Here is a 12,613-nt window from a genome sequence, read left to right on the forward strand (position 1 = left end):
GAGAGGGGATATATGGTGTGTAACTGTTTTAGAACAATGATGTCATATTTTGCTGGATGACAGGAGAACATCCATCAAACTCATCTAAGGACTAGACACCCCCAAAGTAGTTCAAAGCACTTTTGTATAGACAGCTGGAAGTGATTCCATCCAGAGAACCTACAGACTGATGCTACATAATGGATATTAATTACAATTACATTCACATGTAAGAATTAGGAATATTTTTCTCAATCTGTTATATATTTAGATCTAAAAATCATTGTATTAGGGGGACCATTACCCATTAACAGCACAATGAGGCTCTTCTTACACAAGCGTTATAAACACTCACAATTTACCATCTATTGTTTTGCTATAACCTGAAACAATGGTATTTCCAGGTGCATATCAACAATAATTGGTAAACTGTGAATATTAGCAGTATAAGGTGCTTGGGATTGACTGATGCAAATGACATGGGGGTCAAATGAGGTTCCTATTTTTACAGGATAATATTTCTTTAAAAACCTGTTCCCAATAGTTGGGCTGTGTAATAGGAATTTTAGTTTCAGGCAACTTAGTAACATAATAAAGACGGTTGAAAAAACACATATGTCCATCAAGTGGATGTAATGGATCACAATTCTATATTATAATATAACTTTCATGTGAAAAGGCATCTGGACCCTGTTTGAAGTTCTCTGCTGTCCCTGTTGTGACCAACCCCTGAGGAAGGCTATTCCACAGTGAAAAGAACCGAACCTCTTTCCACTTGCTGTAAACAATAATATTCACTAAAACCTCTATATTTTAAGAATAAAAGTTGCACCTGGCCTAATTAATAGCTAATGCCGGTCCCAGTACATTAACAGCACATTCCATTTTCAGTCCTGAGATAGTAAGTGATGCAATATTTTATTAGGGGATTCACATACAAAAATGAATGCGTCATCTGACACTGTGTATTATATAAAACGTATAAGTTTTATAAATAGACATTAAAGTTTCCCCAAGCATACAGATGCAGCAAGTAATCTTATAGAATTGGGTAGGTGGATAAATCTTAACTATTATCTGATTTCTAAAGCTATAACTGTAAAACATCAGACATTGTGTCTCTGTTCTAGATGTTTTTCATCCTGTATTTGTGTAATATATTTTGTCTGCAATGCCATTCAGAACCAAGACATGACCTATGGACCTTGCCTTGGTAACCATATTGAAAGGTTAGGACACATCTCTGGGCCTTGGTATTATGTGCTATAGATGACCAGGTCAAAGGTCAATGAATCTTGCCTCTAAAGGGGGTGATAATTCCTTCTGCACTAGTGCTTCTATGCAGAAAGATACAACTGAGACCTCTCCCTCCCAGCGGAGTGACACACAATAGCTTTGCACTTCTTTCTGTGTACACATTTTCATTATTGTTAGCTGATTACTTTGTTTTCTTTTCTTTTTGTTCTGTGGAAATGCATTTTTGCATGATAAAGTTAAATTTTAACTAATATATTTTTACGATTTGTTATTTGAAAGGGGGATTTCCCAACACCCCATGACCATATGCACAGCAGCACAAACTGGACTTGTACTTTGTATCTATACATAGAGATAGCTGCTGGTGACAGGCTTATATAGCTTGATTTATTATCTCATAAAGAATAACTGGACAATATACAATGCACTTTACAAACACATCCTCCAAGAATGTAATTTCTTACAACCAATGACCTCATTGTTTGAGTTGATAAATATTTTATCATTCTGTAATGTCTTATCTTGTTTGTATGTGTATCCCATAGTTAGTAAAGCTCTGCAGAATATGATGGCGCTGTGTAAATAGAGATCTGGCACTGTCATAGAATACAACCTTTTGCCATAAGTCAGTTTGTGACATTTGTGCTTTGCTCTTTCTGCTACTGTCAAAGATGTAAAGTAAATCATTAGTGACCTACATGGGTAGATGGATTGTTCTTTTGGGTCAAATTTAGGATATTTACCCAAAGTACATAACCTGTATTGATCCTTAGTTTTAGCAATTATAATCCCATATAATAATAATAATTCCTTTATTTATATAGTGCAGACAGATTACGTAGCGCTGCACAGAGCTTGCCAAATCAGTCCACATAAATAATCAATTTATCAATGTCAGTCTTTTTATACATGAAAGAATTCAGATCAGATTGATGCTAGTGGAGATCATGATGTCCAATACCTTCTGATTTAGACATTTTTCTATCTTCTTATACCAATTGTTCATCTCTCTGGAGGGCAAAGAGGATTTTCCTGTGCAGTGCAAGTTTTTATTAATTCATAAAATGATTCCTGATCATCTCCACAATATCGCCTTGATAATGTGAAATTGTTAAGCATCAGGATATGATATAATATAGAATAGAATACATTAAGGTGATGTTGCCAAAATTCTTATGCAATTTGTTATTAAATTAAATCAAAAAATAATCAAAGTCTTAAACGTGACCAGTGGCAACAATATTCTTTACATCCTAAATCTACTTTTATTAGAACCTGGACAAATGTTATGTATCTAACTTGACAGAATAATCGTGTAGTGAATGCTGCAGGGAACATGTATAAAAATCAATGTAAATGATAGAAGAAAGTAAAATAAATGTTTAAATGCTCCAACTGTGCCATGTACTGGATAACATCTTTCCATCAAGCAACTCAGCGCTCAAATAGGATGTGGTGAGTGATCGTTTTATTTACCGATATTCAATCCATGGTAAAATACTAGTGATGTACATTTGCATGTATTACCTCTCATTGCTTTTCTACGTTGTATTGTTGGTCTATTTGTATATACTATTGCCTTTTATTGGATACATTTTAGGCATACAGCTGTGTGCTGGACAGGAGGAGGAAAGAGCGGCCCACGGCTGCACACTAGGGAAGAGATAGAGCATGCTACTTTCCAGGTGTGTGGCATGGACCAGTGCAACACTTGTGTGGCACCGTACTGCTGCCGTGCCACCATTGCTGTCTATGGGGACGTATGTGCGACCGCAAATATACACCCCCATAGACAGCCGTCTGAATGAGCCATAATTACGATATTGTACCACGATAACTTATGAATATTTTGTAAATACCTAATACTTATTTACCTTTGCACTTTAACTGCAGTGTCTGAGGAAGGCAATATTGCTGAACAAAACATCAGTAGTATTACTGAGGATTGCACATTCTAGTGTTGAGTTTCTTGTTGAATTGTGTATAAAGAGTAGTATCCTAATCTGGCACCACACAAATTCACCATGGTGATGGAGGGAATGCCTGTTCTCATGTTAGAACTGCTAGAGTGATCAGGAATACAGGCCATGGAGTCAGTGACCATTTTGATGGTGTTGGAGTTGGAGTCAAAGTTAGGGAAATTGAGGAGTTGGAGTCGTAGGTTTGTCTTGCAGACTCTGCAGCCCTTTTAAAAAATAACAAAACCTGGGAGTTCTTATTGATGATGGCCTAAATTGTACTAGTAATTGTGATAAGGTCTATGGTATGGCCATGTCCCGTCTGTTCTTCTTGAGGAAATTAAGATCATTCAACATCTGTATCAAAATGTTAATATACCATCAGAATAAGCCATTCTAAACCAGACACCCTTACTTGGTTTGTGCCATCTGTGTCAGGATCTACTCTTGCTGTACTTTTTTGTGCCCTAGTTTTTAAAAATAATCCATCCATCTGGGGCTTATCTCATTTCACTTCTTGCCCGCCACCTGGCAGGGAGTTGGTCAATTCCTATACATGCGCAGTAGGGACAAAGGGGGCACAAACCAACAAGTCAATGGGGCAAATTAACTTACCTGGTCCTGTTGCGATCCCTGATCTGGACGGTCCGACGAAGATGAAGTCCGGCGCGATTCACATAGCTTGACTGATTTCCTGCATCCATTGATACGTCGCCGAGGTCCGCCGGATATACTGGTGCTTGTAAGTGCGTGTCTTGCGTCACAATTTCTGATATTAAATCCTGCGTGTTGTCCGAATCCGTCTGATCGTTCAATGGCCCGCCCCTCGATTTGCGTCACAGGAAACTCGACGAAAATGCGCTCCGCGGACCCTTAGTAAGTGAGCCCCATTGTGTCTGGTTTAGAATGGCTAATTCTTCTGGTAGATTTCATTTGAATATGTTCTATGACATTGTGATTGCCAACATGCTTTACGCCATTATATGCTGGGACGACAATGTGAGATCTAAGGATCTTAAAAAATTGCAAATGGTTGAGCAAGAGCTGAAGGAATAATTGGCATGTCACTGGAATCACTTGAGGATGTCTGGCGAGAGAGAATGAATACTAGAGAACACGGCTTACCCCATGAACCACCTGACACGTGATCAGAAAAGTATCATAAGTGACTAATACCAACAGATCAGGAGTCACACTGTACTGTACCAAAAGTCTTCGATTCTGAAAACAACTGCAGTGTATAACACAGAACTGCTCCTTGCACGTGTTATTAGATTGAAAGAATAAATATGTGAAGATGGTAACTAATGGAGCATGAGTCACCGTGGAAACCAGGTTTATCACTAAATGCACATTCTGTAAAATTGTAGTTGGTCCTTTAAACCCTCTTGTAATTTCTCTGTAAATGTCATGGCTGTAATGTGCAAATCAATTTCCTACTGGATCAATTAAGTTGTATTGTACTGTATCATCTCTTATCATAACTTTATTAGAAGGGAGTATTATATAAACATGTATATTAACATGCAAAACTATGGGTCCATGTTCAGGATTTTGCATGCAGGTATAAAGAACAGCTGGTACTTCTTCTCTTTAGACTTCATTCATACCTTTAGTGTTTGATCAGTATTTTGCATCAGTGTTTGAAGCCAAATCCAAAGGTGGAACCTTTAAAGAGGAAAGTTATATAGGAAACCTCTGTATCGATTCAGTATTTTGAGTCAATTGTTTTGGCTTATAAATACTGATGTAAAATACTGGTAGTATAAAAGCAGCCACATATAGATGATGCGTGTGTTTACCTAGACTTCTTTAAGGACCTTTGTAACTATAGTCAATGACAGAACTGAGATAACCTCATGGCTCATGGCTGCCTTTCTCCACTAGATGGCACTTGCCTCAGAATAATAAAGCAATGCAGTTGAATCGCTAGGAAGTTATTTATACTTTTCCAGTTCTGTTGTTACCTGAACCGCTCCGCAGTAGCTACATGCAGCGATTACCTAATCTCAGAATATACCTTCCGGCTGTGTTTCTGCTCCTTTTCAGATAAAACCTTAGGAGTCCATATGACATTGATATCAAATAGACCGTTTTACATCTATAGGAATATTTTTCAAATCCCCTAAATACAGGTATATCACATATGATAGATTATTACTATTAGCATAGTTCTGCAGTCATTTATTGCTTTTTTGTTAAGAATTATTACCCATGTACTCAATTTACACCCAAGACCATGTAGCTGTAAGGCGGCAGTTCTACACTATTATCTAATAGAAGGAGATGCAAAGTGCAGATATGGAATACAGGCGGTCCCCTACTTAAGAACACTCGACTTACAGACGACCCCTAGTTACAAACGGACCTCTGGATATTGGTAATTTTCTGTACTTTAGTCCTAGGCTACATTGATCAGCTGTAACAGTTATCACTGGTGTATGTAATGAAGATTTATTGTTAATATTCATTCTTATGACAACCCAACATTTTTAAAATCCAATTGTCGCAGAAACCAAAAAAGTTCTGGCTGGGGTTACAATGATAAATTATACAGTTCCGACTTACATACAAACTCAACTTAAGAACAAACCTACAGACCCTATCTTGTATGTAACCCGGGGACTGCCTGTACTTTCACACAGCTGTTGTAACATTTGTTACAATGAATCAGTTCAAGAAGGAGCTATTAGTCTATAGCACTGGCTCTCAACCTTTCTAATGCCGCTACCCTTTCATACAATTCCTCATGTTGTGGTGACCCTCCACCGTTAAATTATTTTCATTGCTACTTCATAACTGTCATTTTGCTACTGTTATGACTTTTAATCATAGTCACAGCGATTCCCCCAGTAGCCAGTAGTCACAATGATGACCCCAGTAGTCAAAGTGCCTGCTCCAAGTAGTTAATAGTCACAATGAAGACCCCAGTAGTCACAGCGCCTGCCCCCAGTAGACAGTAGTCACAATGATCCCCCCAGTAGTCACAGCGCCTGAGCCCTGTAGCCAGTAGTCACAATAATCCCCCCAGTAGTCACCATGCCTGCCCCTGGTAGCCAGTAGTTACAGTGATGACCCCAGTAGTCACAGTGATGTCCACAGAAGTCACAGTGATGTGACTACTGTGTCAGCACCTGCCCAGAATAGACAGTAATTACAGTGATCCCCCAATAGTCCTAGGAATTCCCCACAGTTATGCCCCACTGTAGCCAGCAGTCACAGGAATGCCCCTAGTAGCCAGCAGTCTCAGGAATTCCCCCAGCAGCCAACAGTTACAGAAATGCCCCCAGTAGCCAGCACTCACAGGAATTCCCCCAGTAGCCAGTAGTCCTAGTGATGCTCCACTGTAGCCAGGAGTCATAGGAATGACCCTAGTAGCAAGTAGTCACAGGAATGCACCCAGTAGCCAGCAGTCACAGTTATTCCCCCAGTAGCATAAGGGGAAAAATGAATAAAACATACTCACCATGCCCAGAATAATAATCTTTATTTATATAGCGCCATCAAATTCCATAGCGCTTTACAAATCATAGGGAACATATACAACTATATTACATTACAAAGAACAAACAGTCATATGGAACAATAGGTGTGAGGGCCCGGCTCAGCAGAGCTTACAGACTATGAGGATGAGGGGTTGACACAAGAGGTTGTAGAACAATATAAAATAATTTAATAAATAATTTACTAAATAAAGATGTTGCTGCTTGAACCAGCCATCAGCCACCATCTTATTTACAAGGTGCAAGGTGAAAAAGACTGCAGAGAAGCCAGGAGCTTGGTATATATCTGCTGTTTGCCAGATAACAGATGGGAGATAGGACGTAGGATGGATAAGTGAGGAGAGAGTTGACATTTCAAGCAGTTAGCGAGTGTGATAGGCTTGCCTAAAGAGATGGGTTTTAAGAGCACGTTTGAAGCTTTGGACGTTGGGTATTAGTCTGACAGTCCGGGGAAGGGCATTCCAGAGAATTGGAGTGACTCGGGAGAAGTCCTGGATACGTGCATGGGAGGTTCAAATTAAGGTAGAGATTAATCTAATGTCACTGGCAGATCAAAGAGCACGGGAAGGGCGAAAGACTGAGATGAGAGAAGAGAGATAGGGAGGTGCAGCATTATTCAGAGCTTTGTGGATGAGGGTTGTTATTTTAAAGTGAATACGGAAGGAAACAGGTAGCCAGTCCAGTGATTGGCACAAACTGGAGGCATCCGTGTAGAGTTTGGCCTGAAAGATGAGCCTGGCTGCTGCATTAAGAATAGATTGAAGAGGAGAGAGTTTAGAGAGTGGAAGACCGATTAGTAGGGAGTTACAGTAGTCTAGTGGAGAGTGAATAAGTGCACCGAGAGAGTTGGAGACAGTCAGGTAGAGCGAGAGAGACACAGAGACAATCAGAGAGAGACACATGGAGAGACAGTGAGAGAGGAAGAGAGATAGTTTGACTATAAAATAGTTTTGTTAACCCATTCTTTTTTGTTATAGCTAAGAGCATTTATTATCTATGCCGGGCAATGTCGGAAGCTGCAACTAGTACATAATATGGCAGAAACTATCTGTATGCTTGTACAATGTCTTTTTTATATCATGTCTTCCCATGTATGTGCACCTTTTTTCCTACTATTCTCAGCAGGTGAGCTTCCTGCTGGCACCACCTCATTTAAGTCGAAATGGGGCAGGTATTTTAAATTGGATTGCTATTAAGCGAAGAATAAATCATGAGTAGGGCAGTGTTTGTTGAAATGCATTGATCTGGGTTTACCTGCACGCCTGTCTGCATGTATTTTATCGAATAAAGAAACTACTATTCACGTCTAAATCCCAGAGTGATCCTCCTGTACAAAAAAAATTCTTAATTGTGCCATGTGGTGTCATTTTTGTGACTTTTGATGACATTTTCAATGCTACCATTTTTAGGACTGTATGGCCTTTTGATCCCTTTTTGTAGAATATTTTTATTTCATTTCATTTCAACTATGATGTACGTCTAAATCCCAGAGTGGTCCAGTGTGCTGGATGTCTTTACGTGTTGCCTTCTTTAGAATAAAAATGGTATGCTGAACAGCCCAAAAATAAAGTAAAACTTCTAAAACCAGAATAGATTTTTTTCCTCCATACGTTCAAGAGTTAATAAAATCTCATCAATAAGCTGAAGACTATCTAAAATGAAGTATTTCTAAAGTGCATTTAATTTAGAAGAAAATAAGCCCTTCTATGTCCAAATTGCCCCCAAAAATTTAGATTGTGTAGCCTTTACATAGTGACAATGCAAATCTGCTCTGAGGACGCATGTGAGGACGCATAAAAAACCATGTCAACATAGAGTAGACTTTTGGTAAATGTTAGATAGTTATTTTGGTGTTATGACTATGTGTCAGAAAAGTAGTTGCTATTATGAAGTGCGATTTGTCACGATAAAACAATCTCAAAATCCCCTGGATATGCGAAAGCTTTCCAAAGGTATAACCACTTATAGTGAGACAGGGCAGATTGAAAAAGATGGGCCATGTCAGGAAGGTGCAAAATGGCCATGTCGTTAAGGGGTTAAGCGTATTGGTTTTGTATGTGTTTAACAGAAATAATAGGCAGTGCTGAGGAAATTCTTGAATACTCTTTTGGACATGTACATGTCTCCAAGTAAACATATGGGAATGTACAGCCATATGTCCGGTCTAAATGAGCTGTGAAGAACACCATCACACATACACAACACATTTGGGTAGATAGGGAATGACAAGGTGCGAAAACCTCTGCTTGCTATACAAGGAGCATATTGGTGATGAGAATCTGTTCTTTCTGGAACAAAAAAACCACAAAATCGGATAAATTATTAATTTTTAATATTAAAGACTAGAGATGAGCGAGCACTAAAATGCTCGGGTACTCGTTATTCGAGACAAACTTTTCCCGATGCTCGAGTGCTCGTCTCGAATAACGAGCCCCATTGAAGTCAATGGGAGACTCGAGCATTTTTCAAGGGGACCAAGGCTCTGCACAGGGAAGCTTGGCCAAACACCTGGGAACCTCAGAAAAGGATGGAAACACCACGGAAATGGACAGGAAACAGCAGGGGCAGCATGCATGGATGCCTCTGAGGCTGCTTAATCGCACCATTATGCCAAAATTATGGGCAACAGCATGGCCATGACAGAGTGACAGAATGAAGCTAGATAGCATGTAAAACATCCAATAATTGACCCTGACACTATAGGGGACGGCATGCAGAGGCAGCGGCAGCAGCGGCAGGCTAGAGAGTGGCATGGCGACATACCCTAAATGGACTCAGGCTTCAAACCAATGGGTGGCAGAGAGGAACCAAAGGAGGTGAGCAAGAAGCGCTCAAATAATATCGGTACATGATAAAAGTTTGCCAGTATATTTTGTGGATTACACAGCAGGGTGGCAACAAGTTTGATGAGGAAGCCATGAAAACAACCCAAAATTCTGCCTGACACAGCTCGTTTGATAAGGGGACCATGTATGGAGGCAGTGAACTAGTAGTAGATTAAAGGTGCTGCAGTTAAAACTATGTTAGTTGGATCTTGGCATGGAGCTGGCGCTCCGCTGCCAGGCGAGCTTTCGCCAATCCAAGCCCCTGTCTCTAGGCTACTCCCCAAACAGCACTTCTAAGAACCTTTTGTATAAGATCAAGTGTAGTAGCGTTCTTATAAGTTTGGGATATGGCGGGTGAGGGGAATGTAAACAGATGCGCAAGAAGCGCATGATGCGCATGGAGCTGGCGCTCCGCTGCCAGGTGAGCTTTCGCCAATCCAAGCCCCTGTCTCTAGGCTACTCCCCAAACAGCACTTCTAAGAACCTTTTGTATAAGATCAAGTGTAGTAGCGTTCTTATAAGTTTAGGATATGGCGGGTGAGGGGAATGTAAACAGATGCGCAAGAAGCGCTGAAATAATATTGGTAAATGATAAAAGTTTGCCAGTATATTTTGTGGATAACACAGCAGGGTGGCGACAAAGTTAACAACTTTGATGTGGAATCCATGAAAACAACCCAAATTTCTGCCTGACACACCTCGTTTGATAAGGGGACGATGTATGGAGGCAGCTATATGGACGACTTTTGGAGGTAGCAATGGAGACAACGTGTGGAGGCTGCTATGGAGACAATTTAATTTGGATAGTGCCTGTATGTGGCAGTCCAAAAAAGTTTTCAAACCAGAGGAGCAGGTAGGTGGCCCTCCAGAAAAATGAAATAGATTGAGTGCCTGTATGTGGCAGTCCAAAAAAGTTTTCAAACCAGAGGAGCGGGTAGGTGGCCCTCCAGAAAAATGAAATAGATTGAGTGCCTGTATGTGGCAGTCCAAAAAAGTTTTCAAACCAGAGGAGCAGGTAGGTGGCCCTCCAGAAAAATGAAATAGATTGAGTGCCTGTATGTGGCAGTCCAAAAAAGTTTTCAAACCAGAGGAGCGGGTAGGTGGCCCTCCAGAAAAATGAAATAGATTGAGTGCCTGTATGTGGCAGTCCAAAAAAGTTTTCAAACCAGAGGAGCAGGTAGGTGGCCCTCCAGAAAAATGGAATAGATTGAGTGCCTGTATGTGGCAGTCCAAAAAAGTTTTCAAACCAGAGGAGCAGGTAGGTGGCCCTCCAGAAAAATTGAATAGATTGAGTGCCTGTATGTGGCAGTCCAAAAAAGTTTTCAAACCAGAGGAGCAGGTAGGTGGCCCTCCAGAAAAATGAAATAGATTGAGTGCCTGTATGTGGCAGTCCAAAAAAGTTTTCAAACCAGAGGAGCAGGTAGGTGGCCCTCCAGAAAAATTGAATAGATTGAGTGCCTGTATGTGGCAGTCCAAAAAAGTTTTCAAACCAGAGGAGCAGGTAGGTGGCCCTCCAGAAAAATGAAATAGATTGAGTGCCTGTATGTGGAAGTCCAAAAAAGTTTTCAAACCAGAGGAGCAGGTAGGTGGCCCTCCAGAAAAATTGAATAGATTGAGTGCCTGTATGTGGCAGTCCCAAAAATTGTTTAAAACAGAGGACCGGGTCGGTGGCCCTCCAGAAAAATTAAATGCATAAAGTACTATAGCTAGAGCCAGTGGGCCCTGTCAAAAAATAGCCAGTTTCCTCTGCTTTACTGTACAAAGAGGAGGAGAAGGAGGAAAATGAGGAGGAGGAGGAGTGGATAAATTATTCAGGTTGAGCTTCCTTCACCTGGTGGAGATTGGAAATTATGAGAAATCCAGGCTTTATTCATCTTAATAAGCGTCAGCCTGTCAGCGCTGTCAGTCGACAGGCGTGTACGCTTATCGGTGATGATGCCACCAGCTGCACTGAAAACCCGCTCGGACAAGACGCTAGCGGCAGGGCAGGCAAGAACCTCCAAGGCGTACAGCGCCAGTTCGTGCCACATGTCCAGCTTTGAAACCCAGTAGTTGTAGGGAGCTGTGTGATCATTTAGGACGATGGTATGGTCAGCTACGTACTCCCTCACCATCTTTCTGTAAAGATCAGCCCTACTCTGCCGAGACTGGGGACAGGTGACAGTGTCTTGCTGGGGTGACATAAAGCTGGCAAAAGCCTTGTAAAGCGTACCCTTGCCAGTGCTGGACAAGCTGCCTGCTCGCCTACTCTCCCTCGCTACTTGTCCCGCAGAACTACGCACTCTGCCGCTAGCGCTGTCAGAAGGGAAATACTGTTTCAGCTTGTGAACCAGGGCCTGCTGGTATTCATGCATTCTCACACTCCTTTCCTCTCCAGGGATGAGAGTGGAAAGATTTTGCTTGTACCGTGGGTCCAGGAGAGTGAACACCTAGTAATCGGTGCTGGAATAAATTCTTTGAACGCGAGGGTCACGGGATAGGCAGCCTAGCATGAAATCTGCCATATGCGCCAGAGTACCAACGCGTAAGAATTCACTCCCCTCACTGGCCTGACTGTCCATTTCCTCCTCATCCAACTCCTCCAACTCCTCTTCTTCTGCCCATACACGCTGAACAGTGAAGGACTCAACAATGGTCCCCTCTTGTGTCTCGCCAACATTCTCCTCCTCTTCCTCCTCATCCTCCTCCACCTCCACCTCCTCCGATATGCGCTTAGAAACAGACCTAAGGGTGCTTTGGCTATCAACAAGGGAATCTTCTTCCCCCGTCTCTTGTGATGAGCGCAAAGCTTCCGACTTCATGCTGATCAGAGAGTTTTTCAACAGGCCAAGCAGCGGGATGGTGAGGCTGATGATGGCGGCATCGCCACTGACCATCTGTGTTGACTCCTCAAAGTTACTCAGCACCTGACAGATATCAGACATCCACGTCCACTCCTCATTGTAGACTTGAGGAAGCTGACTGACCTGACTACCAGTTCTGGTGGAAGTTGACATCTGGCAGTCTACAATCGCTCGGCGCTGCTGGTAAACTCTGGATAACATGGTCAGTGTTGAATTCCACCTCGTGGGCACGTCGCACAACAGTTGGT

The sequence above is a fragment of the Engystomops pustulosus genome, chromosome 4, assembly GCF_040894005.1.
Source record: "Engystomops pustulosus chromosome 4, aEngPut4.maternal, whole genome shotgun sequence".
NCBI classification, from domain to species: Eukaryota; Metazoa; Chordata; class Amphibia; order Anura; family Leptodactylidae; genus Engystomops; species Engystomops pustulosus.